The 23,627-nt window shown below is 50.2% G+C and overlaps 1 non-coding gene across 1 annotated transcript; it reads right to left on the bottom strand.

Annotated features, from left to right (window-relative positions):
* Positions 1-4,213: 4,213 nt before the first annotated feature.
* On the bottom strand, positions 4,214-4,307 carry TRNAR-UCU (transfer RNA arginine (anticodon UCU)). The gene is made up of 2 exons: positions 4,271-4,307; positions 4,214-4,249 (listed from the first exon to the last, which is right to left on the bottom strand). It is a non-coding gene; the product is annotated as a tRNA-Arg (tRNA).
* Positions 4,308-23,627: the final 19,320 nt, after the last annotated feature.

Here is a 23,627-nt window from a genome sequence, read left to right as displayed (position 1 = left end):
TTTACATGATGCACTACTTTGATAAATGTACTACTGGGAGTTGGATAGGGGAAACCAAATAGCTCTAGGGCAGCCACCAGACCTTAGGGAGACACTCAAGCTAGTGAAATCCAAGTAGAGGTGTGGATGGCCAGGACTGCAAAATCACAGCATCATATGCGGTGGCCTTGGATGAGCTTCTCCCTTTCATCATTATTGCTCTTTTGCAGTCAGTGGAGTTGCTCTTGGTTTACCGCAGTACACGAGAATCCTACTCTTCATCGTTGGCAATCCCTCAATTCAAGGATGATCTCTGCCACAGCACATTGATGGGTCTTGAGGTGATTTAAGAGTCTAATTCTTGAGCCACAGACCCATCCACCAAAGTTGCAGGTCTTTCCTCAGGGATGGTAGGCTGTAGTTTGGGATCCCTCTCTTTTTCCTTCCTCTGCTGCCCCTTCTTTGCTTGGAGGGCATGACACTTGACCAGTAGCCAGCTCCTCCCAACTCTTCACATCGGCAACTGTTTTCTTGAGATTTGCCTTCAGTATGTGCTTGTCGCATTCCCTCTATCCACCGCAAGATCCCAGGCCGTAACTAAGCTGGGAATCAAGAGCCAGGCATCCACACAACACATCCAGTCCTGCGAAGTTGGTGCTTGGGACTTACTGACTCAATGCTGGTAACATCAGCTTCAGCCAGGATGCTGGCATTTGTGCAGCAATCTTCCCATTTGACGCAAAGGATTTTCTGGAGGCATCGTTGGTGATACCTCTCCAGGCTCTTGTGATGATGACAGTAGGCCACCCACATTTTATATCCATAGAGGAATGCTCTTAATATCTGACACTGAAGGCATCAGCAGGTAACTTTTTAATTTCCCTAATAGGTATGGACATGTCTCAAAGGGCATCTCAAATTCAGCCCAAATGAGCCCCGGGCAATAGCCCTGTCACCACTCAGCCCCCACAGCTGCTGTCACTGCTCCCTCCTTATGATACAGAAGTGTCACATGAGAGCCCTTCTCCTGCTCTTCCTTCCCAGTCTCTTCTTCATCATCATTAGCTCCAGTTGCATCGTCCTTCTCCTAGCTGCGTGTTAAATCCAACCCCTCTTTACGGGCCAACAAGTTGCTGTTCCCTTTAACAAAAGGAGAAGAAATGAAAGGTAACAATTATCTCTTCCAATCAGTGTACAGGTAAATGGTCTTTCATAATAATAGTATTTAGTGCTCTTCATCTTCAAAATGCTTTACAGGCATTAACTAATTAATCCATACAGTGCCTTGGGATGCAGAGAAGGGAGAATTGAAGCAACTTCTTGCCGATCTAGGACTTCCAGCCTGTCAGCAATATCCAATGTAGGGCCATGGAGACACCAGGGAGTGGAGAACCCGGGACTCTTCCCTCAATATAGCAGCCCCTGCTCCTGGAGCTAAAGGATAATTCCCATTAGCTATTGGGGGTTTTTAATAACCCATGATTTTTCTATGTGGGCTTCAGAGATTTCCAATTTTTTTAATGAAACCAAACAAGCAGGACTCCATTTGCCTGACAGCTGAATATGCAAACACTTCCTTCCACACAGACCAACCCCTCTCTAGCTTATGGTTCTTCACCGCTGCCCATCACCTTCTCCATAACATCAGTAGCTGGAGCAAAACCCCCAGTGGGTTTAACGGAGCCTCTAGCACATCTCCCAGGTCGAGACAAAACCATGGCTCAGAACCAGGTTTGTGTTTTCAGTTGTTATTCATTCCCTCTTTACATTTGTACATCATGAAATGAAGAGGCTGCCACAGCACTGACTGAGCTCCCTTTGACTGGACCATCATTGGTTTGCTCTCTCTGTTCAGACTCCAGTCTTAAGGCAAGCTATGTCTAAAAGGTGGAGACCAAAGTCCAGATGCTGCCTAAGACTGGTATCTTGAGGCAGATGCTTGGGCCATAGGTCCTCTGTCTAAAACCTTGCCTTGACAACTGGCACCTGCAGGCCAACTGCTGAACCCCCGGGCCTAGCACTAGCTCAACAAACTCACCTTTAGTTTGAACACATCTACACCCACAGCTCCAGCCATTAGCTAGCATTTGACTTTTCAGGGCAGGCCATAGTGAGAGCAGATAGACAGGGATTGCACAGGATCTAAAACATCATTGCTCTTTTGACACCACTGTTGTCATTGTGAGCCGCCCGAGCTGAGGGTGACAGTACCATAGTGCAGGATGGGTGCATCAAATGCAGCGGATGCATGGAGGGTTAATCCAAAGCCTGGTTTCACAGGAAGAAAAATGATCTATCAACAGCTGAATCTCTTCCCCAGAGCGAGCCACTAGCACAGGTCCTGACCGACGTGGTGGAGTTCTCCATGGTTGGTGTGACAGCCTTAGCCCCAGCATGCGATCTGGAGAAGTTACCCAAACCTTGAGCTCTTTGCCAGTGCAACCCAATGCTGGCCATAAGGTTGGGAGCTGTCTGTTTAGAACAAAACTGCACTGGCCCTGAAACTTCCTTGTTGGACACCAGTTGTCCCTAGGAAGGGGTTGGCTAGGACACCATCAGCCTTTGCCATACGCATAGTATCACAGACTTGTCTCAAGACCAGCAGAAACTTCCTTGGACAAGTCTTTCCTTAAGGCTCCAAAGCTCACTCTATCACAGGCTTGGGTCAAATTGATTAAAGCTTTGTAAGAGTCTATGATTTTGCTCTCAGTCCTTCTCCTGGATTTGCCAAGCAGTGAAAATCATGCCAACCTCTCTGCAGTTTGCCTAGAGCCAGCATTGCGATTCTGGTTGCTTTGTTTCTACAACATGCAAGAGAGGATTTTTCTAGCCAGGGGAATCAGAGAGATCTGCTGTGATGATTACAATGATATTTCTCCCCTTTGCCTTTACAGATCTTGATGAAAATAGCATTTGTAGTCCTGTGGGGCAACTCTGAATTCCAAACTCAAGAGAAAAGTTGGCGCAGTTGCTCATTCAGATATTTGCAAGCAACGTTGTGAATTTCTGCAAGGAAATTCAGACTCAACCATTCAGACCAGCTGCCTTTCATGGGTGCCACCATGGCATCAGTCTCACGGATGGCTGGCAGCCTGTCAAAGGCAACCATGGGCTTCTCATGTGGGATGCAATCCAACACATGTCCACTGACAGCTGCACCAACACTGAGCAGATACTGCGAGTGTTGGCCCAGCATTGCCTTATGCTTTCTCAATCTGTGATCAACACATTTCTGTCTCTGTTCTTGACCGGAGACATCACACCCTATGTCAGTCCATAAACCACCTTGAACCCTATGTAGAACAAGTGCATATGGTGCTCGTCAAACCTACCCCTGCAATGCTCCTGCCTGGGCACTCCACCACGGACCTTTCCTCTAGCATAACCTGATTTAGACTTAATGGAAAACCTTGAAGCCAGCCATACATGAGCCAGCCGTATGTAAGCCAGCATATCGGCAGCTTAATCCGGGTGAGCTGACTTTGTCTATTCATTGATCTGATTCTGTTCTGTTCCAGGTCTAAAATGCAGTCATCATCCCCACTCTCCCCTAGGGATGTGAAGCATGGGTGACCTACCGTCGTCATCTCAAGAACCTGGAGAGGTATCACCAACGATGCCTCCAGAAAATCCTCCACATCAAATGGGAAGATTGGTGCACAAACACCAGCATCCTGGCTGAAGCCAATGAGTTGGTGATCCTCAAGCACCAACTTTGCTGGACTGGATGTGCTATGTGGATGCCTGACTCTCGACCTCAAAACACGTGCTCAACTCAGTTTAGTCACTGCCTGAGATCTCACAGTGGCCAGAGCACGTGCTACAAGGACACCCTGAAGGCAAACCTCAAGAAAACAGATGCCGACATCAAGACCTGGGAGGAGTTGGCTGCCAGCTGACTCCAATGATGCTGCAATGTCAACCAAGCGGCAGCCCATTTTGAGGTAAAGCGTCTTTTCTTCAAAGCAGAGAAGAGAGAGTGGAGGAAGAAAAAGGAGAGCATTCCCTGTCTACAGCCTACTCTCCCCCACAGGAAGACCTCCAAATTACGTAGAAAGATCAGTGGTTGAAGGATAAGGCTATTAAGTCACCTCAAGACCCATCAACGAGCCATGGCAGAAATCATCTTCCACTCAAGGGACCGCAATGACACTTCTGTTGAAGCACAATCTCAATGGCTGCATCATTGTCATCATATAACAAATTTCCATACCTTCTCTTGGCATGAAAAGTGTGACTCTGATGGGACTTGAACCCACAACCTTTGGATAGCTTCCCTTTTTCACTAATCTAGAAGTCCAATGTGCTATCCATTGCACCACAGAGCCCACTTCTTGCATACTGCTCTTATACTTTCCTATTGCCCAGGTCAGTGGTTCTCAACCTTTTTAGATTCAGGTCTCCTCTCTGCAACGGTTTTGAAAGTGGCAACTACGCACTTGGGACCCATTGTTGTGCTGCCTCATCTGTCCTCTGTGGCTCCCAAGCAGGGCCGGCCACCACTGCTGCTTGGTACAATTGCCCTACATCCCCCATCGCATCCTGCCCGGAAGAGCTGTGGCATGAGCATGTACTTCTGTCTATTAGGGTTAGCCTAAAGCAAGGTCTGCTGTGACATTGTCATGTGATGGGCGTCAAGATGCTTTTTGAAGACCATCAAAGTGGATGACTGTACCACCTCTAGAGACAGTCTTGCCCGAATCATGCTGGGGTCTATCCAAGGAATGGCACCATGCATGGCATCACACCAGTTTCCCTCACATATGATGATTTACTTGGTACAGTAACATTGGCAAGATCTTACCTGCTTCCAAGAGGCCTCTTCATGGTTTCCTTGTCAGAACATGGTGTTAGCGATCACCAGCTGTCACCCGGCCTGTACCCAAAAATGAGTTTGTTCTCATTTGTATCCGCTCTGGCGCTCTGTGCATTTAGAGTGCCCCGCTCAAGAGAAGTCAGTTTTGAGAGTAGGACTAAAAAAGGACATCCAGGTCACCATAGATGCTTTCCTTTTCTTCTGATGAGCTTGTCTTAAGTGCTTACAGGGGTGTAGGTTGTAGCCACGTTGGTCTAAGGACATAGGCAGATAAGCTTCTTCGGGTAAATCTGATATCTTATTCAAATTGAGTGGGTCTAATAAAAGATATCAGATTTACCCGAAGAAGCTCATCTGCCTATGTAGTGCTTGCAGCCTCATGGGCTTAGAAGGGAGCTCAGGGGACATCTAATCTGATGCGCACCATGGATACAGGATTTTCTAATCCTAAACCATCCTAGAAAGATGCCTATTTAGCCTCTTCTTAATCATGAATGGCAAAAATTTCACACTTTTCCTAGGCAAAGTATGGCTTTGGTAGGACTCAAACCCACAACTGTTAGAAAACACCCATCCTCAACTATTTAGAGAGCTACCATGCTAGCCTTTGTACCACAGAGCCTATCAGCTTTGGCTACTATGTGGCATATCTCCATCAGTTAATTACTTAAGTTCTTTGATAGGGAATCTTTTCTTAAAAGGTAAAGCAAAACAGAGTCCTCTTGTGCTCAGGAAGGCATGGTTTCTACTTCAGCCTTTCTCCAGCGACACTCCTCTTATCTTGAGCTGGTAGCACTGGTCCTGCCAGTGCCTGTCTTTTGGTACTCTTCCAGTCCCCTCTGTCTCCAGACTGCCTCATCCACCTTATCAGGCGATGCAAGCTCCTTGTCCTGGGATCCACTGCTCAGGTACCACCTGCCACTTTGCAGAGGTCAGACTTTAAAAATGTGTTTGCCCTGAGTGGCAGCCAACTCTTTATCTAAGCATGATCCATCTAGATGGATGTAATGGCTCCTCCGTTTTTAGCTCTGTGGCAACGGCCCTCTGGAATTTCAGTCCGAGCTGAGGGTCACGAAAGAAGGCAGTAACAAGGTAGAGACCAGTCATCCAATCAAAATACGGTTTGCATTTTGACACAGATGTATACGGGACTCCTACTCTCAAACCAAATTAGTTAAATTGTGCATTTGCTGCAATTCCTCAACGGTCAGCGATGAAAAGATTCAGCGGCTCTGGATGTGGCTTGCTTGCTTCTATTCATCATTGCATCAGGACTTAGGTTTCAGCATCCCTGAAGTGTCCCAGTTGACCAAGGTATGCGAGAAAGGATAGAAATCATATGATGCAAGGCACAGCTATTAGATATTTGCACTGAAGTGTTGCCCCAATAGCAGGATCGCGTTGTGCTGGATGTAGAGAAGAACAGTCTTTGCCCGGGAGTGTTTACAGCCTAGATTGGCAAGGAAAAGAGCGTGAGAAGGAAGCTATGTGATCTGCCCAACATCACACAAGAGGTCAGTGGTACGGTTAGACATGGAATCCAGTTTTCCTCCCAGTTTTATAGTTGTTAGGGGCTGGAAGGGACCTTACAGATCAAGTGCAGGCTCCCTGCACTTGTGTAGGAAAGACATCAGATCCTGGCTGCCTCTCTGGCAGTGCATTCATGATTGACTTCTGCTGGAATCGCTGTCAGCTAGAGGGATCCCACCCTACCAGTCATGTAGATGCAGCTGTGCTGGTAGGAAACGGCTTCTGTCGGCAGAACTGCTGCTTTTTAGGTGGGGTTGGTGCAACAGGCATCAGGAAAAACCTTCTCCAGCAGAGCTGCCTCAACCCTGACTCTCCAGGGAAAGCAAGACCATCTTTAGAAGGAGCCAGGGAGCTTGATGGCTGGGAGCAAACCTCAGCTGCTATGATCAAACAGCTGAACATGCAGGCTCCTGTAGTGCCACAAGATAGCTACATTGCTGTAGCTTTACCAGTGAATGAGCAAGGGTTAATGTCGCGACCGTTTTGCTAGGTTGCATCACAACAGGGGCTTGCAGAGGTAAGGTTACCTCCTAATAACGGATATCGGTATCATGTGCTAGTGATACGATTGTTATATTTGTCTACAAACTTCTGCCTGCACAGCAGGGACATTTCATTTTGATGTCATAAGTGGGAGCTTGGCAGAATACCAGCACTTCATGTTTTCCAGCTGTATATATGTCCACGCTGACTGCTAACGACGTTCTCTACCATCTTTAAACCCGGATGTTGAAAATACTGTCGGTCCATGATCTTTCATCCGTGAGCAAAGGAAGGAGAGAGAGAAGAAGCAATGACCTTAAAACAAACAAACAAAAAATCTCTCTTGTTGAAGGGCGCCTTGAAAGAACTAGATCACTTAAGGGGACGAGAGCTACTGCTAACAGCGACAAATAAAACTTGGCAAAGGAAGCCGGGAAAATTAAAATTCTCCAAAGCGGCGATTCAGTGGCACTGTCTCTTTGCTGTAGTGCAAAGCGGTGTTGCTGATTAACCCAAAGCAAGTGCTAATGGGGCCATCTCTACTTGTCGGGAGAACCAAGGGGATTTGGGAGCGACCTGCCAATGTCTTTGCCTTGGGAATGGTCTCCTGATTGAGTTAAGGAAACGGGATGCAGAACCAAATGCCTTCAAAAGGAAAGGAAGGAAGAGAGGAAAACGCAGCTCCTTGAATGATGAAGCCAAGAAGTGATAAAACCCTCAAAACAGCCTTTCGTTCACAGTGTAATTGGATTTCATGTGTTGGTAGCGCGAGATGATTATTCTCCCATAAATGCTGTCCCATAAATGATGACCGTACAGAATTACCATGGCTAAGGAGTTTAATGGTGAGAATGCTTACTGCATCTCCAGTGTCTTTCCTCAGAGGATCTTAAAGTGCTCTAACAAGCAATCATTTGTAGGTTTTTTTCCCCGTGCGGTCAATACGATTATGGCCATTTTGCAGACAGGGACACTGGAGGACTCAGGATACTCAGCTGGCCAGTGGACCTAGGAGAAATCTGGCATGTTAACTACTTCCACTCCAGTGACCTGTCTGATCTACCCACTCCAGCGGTCACTCCAGTCTGATCTACCCACTCCAGCGGTCACCACTCCAGTGACCAGTCTGATTTACCCACTCCACAGGAGAAGGCCAAGTGCTGTTTACTGTGTTCACCACATTGTGCAGCATCCCTACATACTGTGTCTACAGCAATCGGCATATCCTTCTCCAACTTTTACTTCTTTTGCTTCTATTCTTGGCATGTCTCGGGGAAGCCATCCTGTGAGTATGATGCCTGCCAGCCCATTGCTCACAGACAGGGACTGGTGGGCACATGGGGAGACAAGGAGATCCAGGTTGTGTTGAAAAGGGAGGCCCGATGTGTGTTGCTCAGGGAGGCCAGGTGCACTGGAGCATGGAGAAGCAAAAGGTAGTATGCAACATAACATAATGCAAGGAAGTAACATCAGGTCCATCACACAGCAAGGAACATATGCCCCTTTCTCATGAGATGGAAGGAGTCCTTGGGACAACCTCCATGGAGCCAGGGTGTTAAATCACCAGGTGGTGCATTCAGGAGGGGCAAGGATCAGGTCGCATCTGCTGGCAGATGAAGAAGTGGAAAACCTGAGACTTTGGGACCTAGTTGTGGTGACTTAGGATCCAGAGATGAAGTCTGAGTTAGCTGGGCAGGAGGACAGAGGCAGCTGAGGGAAGAGTTTTCTTGTGAACGGCACAATTAGCTCTTGTGGTAGGGCACAGAAAGCCACCCTTGGAAGTGTCCACCTCTCCCCCTGCTCTGCCAGGCCACATTGCTCTGGCCTGCTCAGCACAGCGGGAACCCTGGGCTGCCTTTCCCTGCCTGCCCAAATTGCTCTCCTTTCCACCTCTAGGCTCAGCATCCCCCTTGTAATGGCCCTATTTTGGCTATAAGGGCCACTGCTGCCAGTCAGAGTGATGGTGTGTGGTGCTGTATTCACAGGTCCACAGCAAGCTCACTGGATAGGTACAACCTAAGGTCTAAAATGATGTCATATAATTTGCAAGAAATATGGTAACATATTCATAGAATCATAGAAAATTAGGGCTAGAAGGGACCTCAGGAGGTCATCTAGTCCAACCCCTGCTTCAAGCAGAACCAGCCCCAAATAAATCGTCCCAGACAATGCTTTGTCGAGCCGAGTCTTAAAAACCTCCAAGGATGGAGAGCCCACCATCTCTCTGGGTAACCTGTTCCAGTGCTTTACTACCCTTCTAGTGAGAAAGCTTTTCCTAATATCCAACCTCAACTTCCCTTGCTGCAACCTGAGCCCATTGCTCCTTGTTCATCTGCCCCCACTGAGAGCAGTCCAGCTCCATCCTCTTTGTAACCCACTGCAAGGAGATTACAAAGGACTCCAGATGTGACCTCCCCAGTGCAGAAGAAAGGGGAATAATCACTGCCCTCAATCTGCTGGCAACACTCCTACCATGCCATTAGTCTTCTTGGCAACAAGGGCACGCTGTTGGCTCATATCCATTTTATTGTCCACTGTCACCCCCAGGTCCTTTTCTGCTTTGCTGTTTGGTCCCAAGCCTGTAGCGGTGCGTGACAGTCTTCAGTTCAAAGTGCAGGACTTCGTAACAGATTGGACACTCCAGCAAAAGCACTTATATCAGACCATCCTCACTGGTCCATATTCTTATCTCAGCTCCCGGCCCTGGGATGGAGCAGGGCAGTAACTTTACAGGACGTGACAATGCTGCACAAATGCTTAGAAGACAAAACAAATAGATTTACACACCCACGTGCGTGTACTTTTGATGCACCCGGATGCTATGGTGATGAGTGGCGGGCTGAAACTCAGTGATTGATAAACTCGCACTGTGCGTTTTATGTTCCGAGTGCTGTCTACATGCTACCTAATTAAAAAATAGGCTAATAATTGAAATTGCGAGGACAGCAGAAGGAAGCAGAGTATAATTTATCCCTGCAATCTCCCTCCTAACAGATTACCCTTGTGAAAACAGACCGTGGATCTTTGCACGCATATAAAACTGCCAGGAAGGAAAGGTTAAGTTTGATGCTTCTATTTCCCCCTGTTCCCAAGGGTTTGGTAGGATGGGGCAGCAGTTAGAGCCCTAGTTTAGGACTCGCCATGTCCCTTTGCAGCTCCGCTCAGCCCCTAAAGTGAGTGACTTTATTTCTTGGCACATCATTTGTAAAAGGCTGCCAAGTGCTGCAGGTTTAGAAAGTCCTCTTCTGGAGCAGCCTGTTAGGTATAACATGTGCCCTAACTCTTGTAGGAGTCAGTACGGATTGGAGCAGAACCGGGAGCTGCTTGGAGGGAGATGGGTTTTCAGCAGGAGGCAAAAAGCCTCCCGGGTCTGGGGCGGGAGGCTGCATTTGAATGAATCCCTCTGAATGAGAGTGGGAAACTTCTGGGGAAAGCCCTTGGCACCTCAGTTGCGTTCTTTATTTGCACATTATTCTTTATTTGTATCATACTAGTGGGGAAAGCCTGTAGCTTGGCACTATAGACACCAAGTAAGAAGCTTCGGCTGATGGCAAATATAAGTGAGAACTCGTGGCGCTTGAGTGATGCACCGGAGGACTAGAAAAGAGCCAGCATGGTCCCAGTCTTCAAGACAGGAAGGAGGGAAGACCCAGGTAATTACAGACCAATCAGTCTGACGTCCATACCTGGAAAGATCCTGGAGGAAATTATCAAGGGATCCATCAGCAGCAGACTAACGAAGGCAACTTTCTGAGTGCCAGCCAGCATGGCTTTGTTGCTGGAAGGTCTTGCCTGAGCAACCTCGTCTCCTTTTGTGACCAGGTGACGCATTGCCTGGACAAGGGACATGAGGTTGATGTCATATATCTGGATTTCAAGAAGGCCTTTGACTTCATCTCCCATGATGTCCTCATGGCTAAGCTGGAGAACTGCAGCCTTGACCGTCACATGGTCTGATGGTGGGGAACTGGCTCTAGGGTCGGACCCAAAGAGTATTAGTTGGTGGGAACATATCAACATGGTGCAAGGTGACTAGTGGTGTCCCTCAGGGCTTAGTACTCGGCCAGTACTCTTCAACATCTTCATTAACGATCTGGATTCAGGCGTCAGATGCGGACTGGCAAAGTTTGCAGATGACATTAAATGATGGGGGAAGGCGGTCACCCTGGAGGACAGGCTGGGGATACAGGCTGACCTAGATGGGCTTGCAAGGTGGAGGGATCAAAACCTGATGACATTTAACACATAGAAGTGCAGGGTACTCCACCTCGGGAGGAAAAACAAGCATCATGCTTATAGGCTTGGCAGTGCTACTTTCGCTAGCACCACGACCGAAAGAGACTTGGGGGTCTTGATTGACCACAAAATGAACATGAGCCATCAATGCGATGCCATGGCTACCAAAGCAATCCAAACTTTGGCATGCATCCACCAATGCATCTCAAGCAAAGCCAAGGACATAATCTTCCTGCTGTACTCGGCTTTAGTGAGGCCACAGCTGGAGTACTGCATCCAGTTTTGGGCCCCCCACTTCAGGAGGGATGTGGATAAGTTTGAGAGAGTCCAGAGGAGCCACCCACATGATCAAAGGCCAAGAGGGCAAGACTTAGCCTTACGAGGAGAGGCTGAGGTTTCCTTTGGGGCGGTTGCCTCTGCCCTTCAAGCTGCCTTGTCAGGGTTTGGAGGATGACGCTGCAGGACAGTGTCCAGCCCAAAGCCAAAGGTTGAGCATGGAGAAGGTCAGAAGCCTACAGCCAAGCAGCCCCAGTCCCCACCACACCCGCTAGCTCGAAAAGCTTCTGGAGCTGGCAGCAAATGTCACAGTTTGCCTCTCTCTAAATTGGGCTGGACCAAAGCCTCACCTTGATCCCCTCACCTGGGAGTTTGCAAACTGGCCCTGAATCCTCCAGCTGGATCCCCTTTGTATTCACAAGGCTTCAACCCAACCCAGCCCTTGCAAGTTTTCTTTGCTCAATTTAAGGAATGCCCTTTCACAGGCAGGGGCCAGCCCCACTGGGACCATGGCCATCGTCCTCGTGCTGCTGATTGTCAAGGTTACCCAGTAGGAGAATATCCAGGGTCTGACCCAGGCTGGCCCAATTTACTGGGGGCTATGTCAGACCAACTTTGTGCATGTGGTGCAATGCACTTCTGGCTGCTGCACGTCCGTTCCACTGTGGTCCTGCCTCTTCCCCATGCTCTCCTGTGCTATTTGGGGGGTCAGATCTTGCTAAGCTATGCTCCATAGGGCTCAGAAAGAGGTAGTTCACTCTGCTAGTCTGAAGTGAAGCAGAAGGCAGGGTTGATATGCACCTTTACAGACTGACTAAATCAGAGTTGTGTAGCATAAGCTTTCATAAGCAGCAGTTTTACCTCCTCGGATGCTGTAAAGGGACCGCAGGAAGCAGAGCTGCTAAATAGAAAGCAATAATTGAATATAAATGGTATGGAAGAGGGGGAGGAAAAAAGAAGGGGCGCTGCTGAGAGAAGCAAGGTGGGTAGAAGAGAGAAAACCAAAACTGTTAACTCATTCGAGGAGCACAGGGATTATAAAAGCTAATCCAGGTAATGGGATAAGAATCTGAGGTCACAAGTTAGATCATCCTTAACCCAGTCCAGTCTGTGGATGATTTGTGCTTTCCAATTCATTTTTTAAGCTTTGTTGTCTAAGACCAGCCACTTCGAGGTCAGCGATGGCATGTCCAGGGAGGTTAAGGTGTTCTTTGTACCTTTTGGGAGCTGATGTCAGATCAGTTTTCACTGATTCCTACCTATAGGGACAGCCCATCTGTCCAACATAAGCAGCAAAGGGGCAATGTGAGCAGGTAATGGTGTTTATGATGTTGGCAGAGGTGCAGGCAATGAACCTTGTGGGTTTAATCTGTGTAATTTAGTCCAGCAATGATGTGGCCTGTGTTGATGTGGGGGCACAGCTGGCATCTGGGTCAAGAAACAGGTCTGGCAGCTTGGGGAGAATAGGAGTAAGGTAATCTGTTGCTGAAGAGGCTGCTTGTCAGCTGCTTAATTGTGGCTATGCCTGCAGGAAAGCATACCTGCTCCTCTTCTGCCTCTGTGCAATTCAGTACCAGCCATGCACTGTCTGGCCCACACCGAGTCTGTACTGAAAGGTCCCGAACCTCTCACCACCTTAGCTGCTGCTATATTCTGTACCAAACCTAGGACCACTAACTATGGGATGCTATTTCCCTGCAGCAGAGAGGGTTAGAAGAGCCCTGACTCCCAATCTCCAAAGCTGCATCCTCTTCAAAGAACAATGCACAAATCCATTAACCTCAGAGAACGGGGAAAGGGCCCCTTTGGAGAAGCCTGCGCTATCAGATAGTTGCTGGACACCTGGGACTGAGACCCGAGTGACTTAGCCTGACAATCCTTGGCCTGAGCAGGCACAGGATGTGAATCAAAGGGAGAAGCCATTTGCACTGGGGACACATGTGCGTGGGGAAGCGGTTGCAGTGGAGCGCAGAGCTGGGTCTCTCTGCTGTCTGGACTGCATGCCCAGACTGTGAATCCAGGGGGTGGTATTTCTGTCTTAAGCCCTGCAAGGTGCTTGTCCAAGCCTGCATGTGGGCAGCTGTCTTACTGCCCCATGCTCATCATACGGCTGGGTGGCTCCACAGTTTCTTACCAGGACTTTTCTTACAGCAGCTCACGAGGGGCTCGCTTGAGATGAGTGCTTCGCTTTTGCAACAACAACAAAAAAAATTTGCAAACATCTTGTGGGTCTCATAAAAGATATCATCTCTACTACGAGTCCTGATTGCTTTGTATCATATGATATATTTCTCAAAGTCAAGCTGACAGTCTGGCTTAGTCATAGCCTGTGTTAATAACAACAGGACGTGTTTGCAAGTCTTTAGCCCTTGCTAACATCTCCAAGCACTTTATAAATAAGTGCCTGGGTGTCAACACCCTTCATTCAGACAGGGGAGGAGTCTGTATAAACCACTAGCAAAATGCAGCTGCCTCTGGGGTGAGATTCATTAGCTGTTAACTGCTGTCACCAACACCAACAGCTGAGGCATGTGATCTTTTCATGTCCTTGGCAGGCCATAATCATTCTGGAAAAACTTTATAGTGTAGAGTCACAAGCTACCTATTAGCAGACATTTTGCTTGTTATGTGCAACACATGGCATCTAACAAATATATGGGGAAGATATGCAGAACCCATACAGTCTCAGATAGGGGTTAGTGGCGCACAGAGCTCTCCTTGGTCTTATATGTTCCCACAACAGAAAGCATGGGAGTCCAGCCTGTGCATTATTAACCTCGTGTGTTGCTGGTGTGGCGAAATGACGGAGAGAAAATTGCTTTCCTCCAGGTCTTTCAGATCCTGAAACAGCTCATCTTGCTATTTGAATGCGAGGTCTAACACACGTGTTGGACTCACTGCCGGAGCATGTTGCATTACAGCATGTCTTATAGCAAGGTAACCTCCTGAGTCCAGTCCTAAAAACCAGTATCAGCTGAATATTATTAGCACTACTACTACTACTACTAGCACTATGTCTGTTCACAGATTTTAAGACCAACAAGGGCTATTCAAGCATCTACTCTGACCTCCTATACAAATCAGACTGTAGAATTGCATTCAGCTTCCCTTGTATTGCACCAATAACTTGTGTTTGGTTAAGCTGAGCTACCAGGGTGTTAGGAAAGGATTAGAGATGCACATAACCAATGACGAGATGGAGGTCCATCTCTCAGCCATCATGCTCCAGGGTGCTGAGCGATGATCAGCAGGGGCCAGGAAGGCAGGCTGCCCCAGAGATGGGTATTGCCCTGTTGGGTACCTTGTGAAAACTTCTGTGCCTGCTTCTGCCAGGGTCAGAGACAACCCATGGCTGCCTCCCTCCGTGCATCTGACAGCCAGCCATGTCTTATTGCCCGGCGTGTTGCAGAACCAGGCCTCCACTGCCTTCCCGGGGCAGGAGGCATCCCACAGACAGAGCTCCACCGCTGCCTTCATCCCCCCTCCGGTTGCTAAGCAATGGTTGTGCTCTCCAAAGTCACTGATACAGACCCTTGGCTGCTGCACTCCACTATTTCATTTGCAATTTAAATCCTCTGACAGGCAGAAGCAACCAAGCTGTTCACTTAGGATTGCAAAAAAAGTTGTCCTGGAATATGGGGAGGATCCATCTGCATGTCTTTGAACCGCAGGGATGGGACGAGAGGGGAGATCAGGGGAGAGGGAAACAGGCAGAAAGATGGATGAGCGGGATAGTAGAAGGAGGCAGCAAAAAAAAAGGGAGGAAGGGAGCAGAGAGAGGAGAGGAGTGGGGAGACAGCGTTATTACAACGGAGGAGTTGCATCTAACTGTTGCCCCACTCCATCGTGCTCCGTCCCTTGCCCGTCTGTGTCTGAGACGTGCCCAAGTAACTTAAGAGGCTTGGTTTCATCTTCCCCGTCCTGCTCGGGGCTGACAGCTGGGGGCTGTCCTCTTGTTCTCCAGCAGGATGGCTTTGCTGAGCCCTGGGGTCACTTCAGGGGGTGGCTGACCCCAGGAAAGCATCAGCCTGCACATGGCTAAGAGGCCTCTTTTTCAGGGCAGCAGGTAGCAGCAGTCTCCTGCAGAAGGTCAGAGCCTGATCCTGGCTTGTGGGTGTGCACGTAGACAGGTGCGTGTCCTTATATCTCTACCACCTTGTCCGGCCCCTGCCAGTGAAGCAGTGCTAGACCTACAGTGGGCAACTACAACTGCCAGCGAAGCCTGTTTGCAGGACTGGTTTGCAGCATGAAAGCTGGTCCCCTTGGCAAGGCAGGCAGAAGCCCTGCTAAGCCAGTCCTGGGGGATGGAGGGGTACACCCCAGCTCCCTCACCCCACGGCGTGGTCTCAGTTCTCCCTACATGTTCCTGGACAGCACAGCAGCAAGGTGGAGAAGGAGCCTGGTTGGCCCCCTCCCCATTCGATCCTTTTACCAGCGTCTGGAGCCAACTAGGCAATACCCGGCTGCTTTCCTGCAGGAAAACCTGCCCTTCAGAGCAGACGAGAGATGCTGCCGTGAAGGCACGTCTTTCCAGTAGATGGAGCCATCCACCACAGATATACCATGTCGCTGGAGCCAGGCGGGCCACTGCCAGCTCCCGCTACCTTAGTGCGGGAGGGTGAGGAGTATGAACCCCCGTGGAAAAAGAAACCAACTGGATGGGTGATTGCAGCTTGCCCGCTGCACCCTCAAGAGCCACAGGGCCCCAATCCCTGCCTCGGTGTCTGTCCGGAGAGTCGGCGGAGTTATAGTGGGGTAAAGGAGATCAGAGCCATTCCCGGTCTCTGTGGGGTGCAGTGTGTGCCCATGCACCTGCGGACTCTGTAAACAACAGAGCAACGAATAACTCTCTCAGCCCCTCTCCGGGGTACAGATGCACTGTTCTTTGCTCAATTTAAGGAACACCCTTTTGCAGGCAGGGTCCAGTCCCACTGGGACCATGGCCATCGTCCTTGTGCTGCTGATTGTCAAGGTTACCCAGTAGGAGAGTATCCAGTGCCTGACCCAGACTGGCCCAGTTTCCTGTGGGCTGCGTCAGACCAACTTTGTGCATGTGATGCAACGCACTTCTGGTTGCTGCACATCCACTCCACTGCGTCCCGCTGGCACTCGTGCATCAGTGGGAGTCCTGGACTCCCTGTGTCCTCCAGATGGGACCATGCTAGAGTGGCTCCAACCCAGTCGAGCTTCTCAGGGCACTTGGGAGCAGTGGGTTTGCCATGTGAAATTGTGCCTGGCACAGATCTACTTTCACCAATGCCCCAGGGATCCTGAACATCTTGATTCAAGTCTTCTGAAGTCCCCCAAGGTGGAGGGGCTTTTCTGCAAGCACAATATGGAGGTGTGCAACTCTGCTCTGCTGGTGCCCCTCCGTACTGTCTTCCAGTCCCCCATGTCCCCAGCTTTGCCTGTGCGCTGCAACCCTCACCTGAATCACTATGTTCAGGCTCTTCAGAGCTCTCCACCTCCATCTCACTCCTGCCTCTGCCACCCCCTTCTTGGGCCCTCAGACCTAAAACCTTTCATCAGCTGTGCCTATGGTTTTATTCCTGGCCTTGAGCCTGGCTCAGCATCCTTGGGGACATGCAGGACTCTTTCCATTGACCTCAGTGGGAGTTGGCAGAGGTCTGTTGTGCTACTCTCATTAGCAGAGGCCACTAATCAGGCAATTAGGCAAATGCACAGGGATGGAGGCACAGGCTAAAACCACAGGGAGATTTTGCTGGCATCCTGAATAAGGACTGGATTTGGGGTGATTTTGCTCCCCCTTTGATTTGTATGAATCTGTGGGAAATGCAGCAGCAATGGAGAGTCAGAGCTGTGAGCTCCAGCTCCAGATGAGCCTCAACATGGCAATGAGTAACCGGCCCTTTGCCAGCCAGCACCGAGACATACATACCTAGACCTGCTGACCCCAACCTCTGGAGGCGAGTAACCCGCCTGCAGCCCTCCTGAGCTCCTGATGCTCTTATTTTAAAACAAATCATCTTTAAATGAGTATCGTATCACTGGGTGCATCCCTGCATCATGCATCATGTGAATTTGGTGATTGATCACATGTGATCCGATTCGCATGGCAGTTCCCTTTGCTGCCCTTCTCAATGCCAGCTGTTGGCATGCCCCTCCAAGCCATAATGCAGTCTGGGATGTGTTTTGAAGCCAGTGCACCACATAGGTGACCCTCGAATATTGTGCCAGGCCCTGTTCCCCCCCCCCCCCCCATCTGGCTTGTTGGGGGAAACCCCTTGTTCTTTGCATTAGTGTTGCAATGGTGGTTGGTGTGAACCGCACACACCAGAGCATTATGGGTAGGAAGCCTGGGGTAGCGGGGAGCGTGCTAGACTGGGACTTGGGAGCCCTGGACTTGATTTGTGGCTCTGCCAAAGATTCCCCATAGGACCTGGGTGAAAACACTTGCTCAGTCCTCATCCTCAGCTCCCCATTTGTAAGGTAAAGGCCCGGCCTTCCAAAGGAGACAATCTCTTCCTGGCTGCACAGTGCCCAGTGATAAATGCCCCTGGATCTGGCCCCTGGGAAGGGCCCATAAGAGGAGATCTGAAAGCAGTCTTCAAATATCTGAAGAACTGCCATAAAGAAGAGGGAAAACCCCGTTTCTCTTCTGCTGCAGAGAGCAGGACACAGACCAATGGCTTGAAGTTGCAGCAACTGGATATGGACTGTTGCCCCCCTGCTTTACTTTTGCCAGGTTTGGGTGTCATGACTTGTGTTGCATCGGGGTTGGCTGTGTCCTTTTGCTTGGAGGTTGGACAATAGACTTGTGTAGGATAGTTTGGTTAGGGATGATAATGCCTTAGGCAGGGGGTTGGCCTAGATGACCGGTGGAGGTCCCTTCCAGCCCCACTTCTCCATGATTCGATATTCTGTGCATGGTCTGAGAGGCTGGTGCATTGCTATTGCCAGGTGGGGGGGGGGGTGGATCTGCACCCACACAACCCACTGGTGCACCTGGATGTCAATGCTGCGGGAGCCTGTCCGACTCCTACATCTGCTCACCAGTTTTCCATGTGCCGCACCTGCTGCCTTGAGAAACGGTGCTGATGTGAATTGACCGAAGCCCTGAGATTTGCTAGATTCCAGCCACTGGCGCGGCACCTTAGTTTCCCCACATGCAAGAAGAGGAGACAGACCTTTGTAAAGCACGGTGGGACCTGCTGATGAAGAAGGCCATGTCATGCCATGCCATATGTAAGCTAATGGTTCCCTTGCCACAGTTTAGCAAAGCATGTAAGCAGGCAAAGAGCCATTAGGACAGCAGGCACCTGCTTCAAACCAATGTGAGCCCCTGCCATGCAAACTGGGACCTGTTTGCATCAGGCTCCCAGCAGCGATGTGCCTGAGATCTCTGATGCTGGCAAGGCAAATGCAGCCAGCCTAGGAGAAGGAGCTCCAGTCCATCTGCAGATGAAGCTACCTCCCTGGTGGAAGGGCCCAGCCCCAGAGATGTGTCCCTAGAGGACAAGCCATTCAGTCATTCTTCTGGGCTGGATTTGATCCAGTCACCTAGAGGGGCAAAGCCCTTGTACTCATTCACCACCCTTTGCCACGCTGGTATCTGGCAGACGGCCCTGGCCACAGGGCAGACCCGTCGGCATTCCCTCTACGCTCCAGCAAAAACAAACCGGTCTGCGAGGTGCAGCCAATCCTTTCTCAATGCTTCAGCAGCATTACAAGCCTGAAGCATTCCCTCTCCTCCTTGCACTCAAGCTCCTCGCAGCCCAGAGAGAGGATGTCTCCTCTTTGGCATCACTTTCTCCCCAGCGTGTTGTGACCAGGAGAGCCATCTCCAGGGACGGGGACACCCTCCAGGTTGTTCAGCTCTGGGAGCGGCGTTTCTGAGTTCACCGAGGCTGCTTTGCATTAGCACTGCTCACCTAAGAGGGAGGGATGGCTTCCCCTTCTGATGCTCTGCATTCCCTCCCATGCAATTTAGCTTAACAGTGATTAAAGTAACTGTTATTGGTCAAGGATTGTGAGTGCAATCAATGAGGCTGGTGGCCCAGATATTTCCATGAGAAGGTGCTAGTTAGCTATGGCTGGTGCCCATGTCCCAGACCCCATTCCCATGCAATGGTCTCAGAGGTGGGCACAGAGCAAAGCCAGCAGGAACCAGGGTGGCACCAAGTCTTTCCTCCATGATGCCATCGATGCTGGGAGCCAGCCAAGTGTCTAACTGAAGTGCCGTATCTACTGTAAAAAGCATATAGTCTTCGGGAGATACTGGGAGCCAACCTCCCAGTGGCAAGCATGGCCCCAGCTGAGAAACAAGGGGTAACACTTTCTCCCAGGGGGGAAAGCTCTGCACAGGAGAAGACAAGATCAAGGGAGGGATGGGACGGGAGTGGGAGAGCTTCTCAGATGAAGGCGGCATCTGGCATTTGCATATCTAGCCAAAGAGCATTGGCAAGGCACAAGGGTGAAGGTCCTGTCCTCATCCACCTCCTAGGAGTCCACAGACTTATCTACACCACTCACTGGGCCTGTAGCAGTCCTATGTTAGTTTGATCGTGTTAGGTAATACCATCTGAAGATGCTTCTGCTTGGAAAAGGCCTAACTTTACTACACTGCAATGACACTTAGCACCTGTTTTACTGTTTAAATGCTTGAACACTAGCATACGAAGTGTTGTTAGCACGTGCTAAGTGTAACGTGTAGCAATACCCTTAGGCACTGAATAGGTGATGTAGGATCTAGCCCAAGGCACATACTAGAGGGACCATGAGCAATGGGCTGAAGGGCACTGGAGCTGCTGTGTAATGATGCTTGCTGACAGACCCCAGTGCCCGGACCCAGCCTCTGTCTCTCACCCACAGCAAGTGCGACTGAACAGGCTTCATGAAAAGGGGGCTCCTTCCAACCCCCTGCTGCCTGGCACCCCCAACACAGTCCAGGCTCTGCGAGGCTCGTGAGACCTGTTGGTACTGCAGCCTGCCAGGGCCCAAAGCAGAAGGCAACTGTTGCTCAGCTGCCCAGAGGAGGTTTGGACATGCAGCAGCAGGCAAGGCATGCCAGAGGTCTAACACTGGGTTGTTAGCAGAGGATCCAGACTCAGCCTCCCTGATCCGCAGTGTGGGGGTGAATCGCATTGCCAACTTCCCGAACCGGCATTGCTTGAGTCCTGGGTCATTAGACAGGGGCAGTATACTGGAGCGAGAGGCTGGGACAGGTAGGTCAGACACGCACATCTCCAGCATTGGGACAAAATAATGCTCATCCTGGCTCTGCCCCGAAGCCCACTCGAGATACCCTTTGACTTCAACAGCCATTGGACCAGGGCCTCTCAACACAGTGGGACTGAGTCATCTGCTGGCTTTGGTGCGGTTACACCAGGGTTGCGCTTGACCCTTTGGGTATCAGTAGCCTTTTCCCCAAGTGCCCCTGTGTGTGCAAGGCTGTCTGTGCCCTCTGGACCGTATTGCACACGCCTGCTGATGGACTTTGCAGGTGCTGGGAAAGATGGGACTCAAGGCCTTCTGCAGTAACTGTCTGCATGTCTGCTGCCGTGGACAGTGATCTTCTCTGCCAAGCAGTGCCTCCACCCCAGACCTTCTTCTCCCACCCCCTACCCCACATCTTTTAGGCTGAGCACCAAAGACTTATCATTTTGGAGCTGAACCTGGAGCTCCCATCCCAGCTCCACAGGTCCTTCTGCAGCTCCCCAAGTCTCTGTGCTTGCACATGTGAGGCCAAGTTTTGGGCACTACCACGAAGACACATTTCCAATCCCTTCACAACAGTCCCTTGTTGCCATAACTGTGCTTCTGACACTAGGTAAGGCATTTCAGATAGACAGACACTTGACAGGGATGGTTTAGCTAGGGATGGTCCTGCCTTGGGCCGGGAGCTGGACTAGATCTCCAAAGGCCCCTTCCAGCTCAACTTGCCAATGATCTTAAGAAAGGCCTTTCTTAAGATCATAGGCAAGTTGAGCTGGAAGGGGCCTTTGGAGGTCATCAAGTCTAGGCCCCTGCCCAAGTGTCTGTCTGTTGAAGGAAATGAGAGGAAGAATGGCCTAAGCCCCATGTCTAAACGGACACAATAGTCTAAATTGCAGCTTCCAGAAGTGTGTGACCAATGGGCACCACTTCAAATAAGTAAAAAATAAACACATAAAAAATCAAGAACACCAAAGGGGAACAAGCTTCTTTGGTGATTCCTGTATTACTCAGACCTCTCGAAGAGAGAGCAGTTATCCCCCAGCAGCTGGCTGACTCACCAGCTTGCTAATGCCACTCGAAATGAATAGCGATGCCTTGCAATTGCTTTGCGTGCACTGCAATAAAGGCAGCTCAAGCGGTTTTGCTATCTCCAGAATGGGGCTGACACATTCAGTCTACAAAGCAGCTCTTCTGGGCAAAGGCAGCAAGGTGAGCAGAGGCGGCACACGCTGCGATGCCGTGCGCTCTTGCAGCCGTGCTTCCGCTGGGATTGGCGTGGCCGTACCCAGGCCAGCTCACCCGCCTTATTTATCACTGCTGGTGGTTTGCTAGATGGTTTGCTTATGGGTGATTCTCCGAGCCTGCATCACATGAGGAAGGGAGATGCAGAGGGCATAAGGCAGGGGGCTTCTGTCACACCTACCGGCAAGGGTCTGGCTCCCCAGTGCTTTGACAAGCCCAATGGGACAAGGTGGGCTGACAACACATTTTGCAATGGGTTTGCTATCTGGTCTTCTGGATATGGTGGAGGCTTCGGAGGCTCCCATGATACGTGTGTGCGTGTGTGTTGCACATGTCTTTACCTGGGTGCAGGAGAGGAAAAGAATCAGGATTTCAAAGCAGTGGCATTCTCACATTTGGGGCTCGTTTTAGAAAACGTCATCCTCCACGTAGGCACCAAAACCAAGGGGCTGGGTTGTCCATGAGGGGGGCTGAGTGGTTCTGAACATCCAGCCGCCGGAAGTCATAGATTTCATTGATTTTGTAGGCATCAGGGCTGGAAGGGACTTTGTGAGATCATCGGGTCCAGCCCGAGCCGACTCCCCAAGGGGCAGGAGTCGGCTGGGGTCAGATGACCCCAGCAAGATAAGCATCCAAGCATTTCTTAAAGGTATCCAGAGTAGCTGCTTGCACCACTTCTGGGGGGAGTCTGTTCCAGGCTCTGGAGACTCGGACGGTAAAGAGGTTTTTCCTCATGTCCAGTCTACAGCGGTCTTGCAGCAGTTTGCAACCATTAGACCTCATCTTCCCTTGGGGTGCCCTGGTGAACAGTCATTCTCCCAGATCCTGGTGCACCCCCCGATACACTTATAGGCTGCCACCAAGTGCCCCCTGAGCCTTCGCTTCTTTGGCTGAAGAGTCCCATGCCTCTGATCCTTTCCACATCAGGCCTGCTCTTTTGACCTCTAAATATGCACGTGGCTCTCCTCTGGACTCTCTCAAGCTTCTCCAAGTCCTTTCTAAAGTGCGAAGCCCAGAATTGGATGCAGTACTCCAGCTGCGGCCTCACCAAGGGAGACTGTGGGATCTGACATGAGTGCCTGAGGTCACCCATGGGTGAGCGTGTCTCCTGTGCTCAATCCATAGAGAAATCTGGGCTGGCAGATTTACATCCGGGTCAATCTCTTGGCACATTGGCCAAAATGGTTGCTTTCACCCTGGCCGATGAAAGTCTCCTCTGGTGCCTTCATATGGCCTGAGCATATCCAGCTTGAGAGTTCAGGGGTCCACTCCCCGCCCAGCCCTCCACCCCGCACTGTGTTTGTGTGCGATGGACTTCATAATCAAGAATAACCTTTATGCTTACCTTCTTCCCACTCAGTCAAGTGCCCTCAGGACTCATCTGCTCCACAAAACCTCCCATAAGCAGGAGACAGCCACTGAAGGCAGGAGCATATTGGATGGTTTGTGCCATTGGGGGCTAGTAGGAGCATTTCCAAGCTAAACTATGACAATTAGTGGAAGAGGAGTAAGTTACTGCAGTATGGCCTCTACATACCCCAGGACAAGGGCACGTGCAGGGGCAGTTACCACAGAGCAGCTATTGCACAGGAAAGACCTACCCCTTTTGCCCCCCTTATCCATGCATAGATTCATAGATGTTAGGGGCTGGAAGGGACCACACAAGATCATCGGGTCCACCCCTCTACCCATATACTGTGTGTCATGGGCCCTGTGTTGCTAACGTCCGATGGAGATTCTCTTTTGGCTGAGGAGAGAGGGCGTGAAGGAACCCGATTTCCTCCTTCCTGCTGCTGTGAAGTCCTTGCGGCTGCAATACATGGCATCATGCCGGCAGGGACATCCTCGCTGGCTGGGGATTCATGACAATCTGGTGCAAAGTCATGTT

The sequence above is a fragment of the Alligator mississippiensis genome, chromosome 4 (genome assembly GCF_030867095.1).
Source record: "Alligator mississippiensis isolate rAllMis1 chromosome 4, rAllMis1, whole genome shotgun sequence".
NCBI lineage: Eukaryota > Metazoa > Chordata > Crocodylia > Alligatoridae > Alligator > Alligator mississippiensis.
Note: the sequence above shows the minus strand (reverse complement) of the source record. Positions and strands in the feature narration are given on the sequence as shown.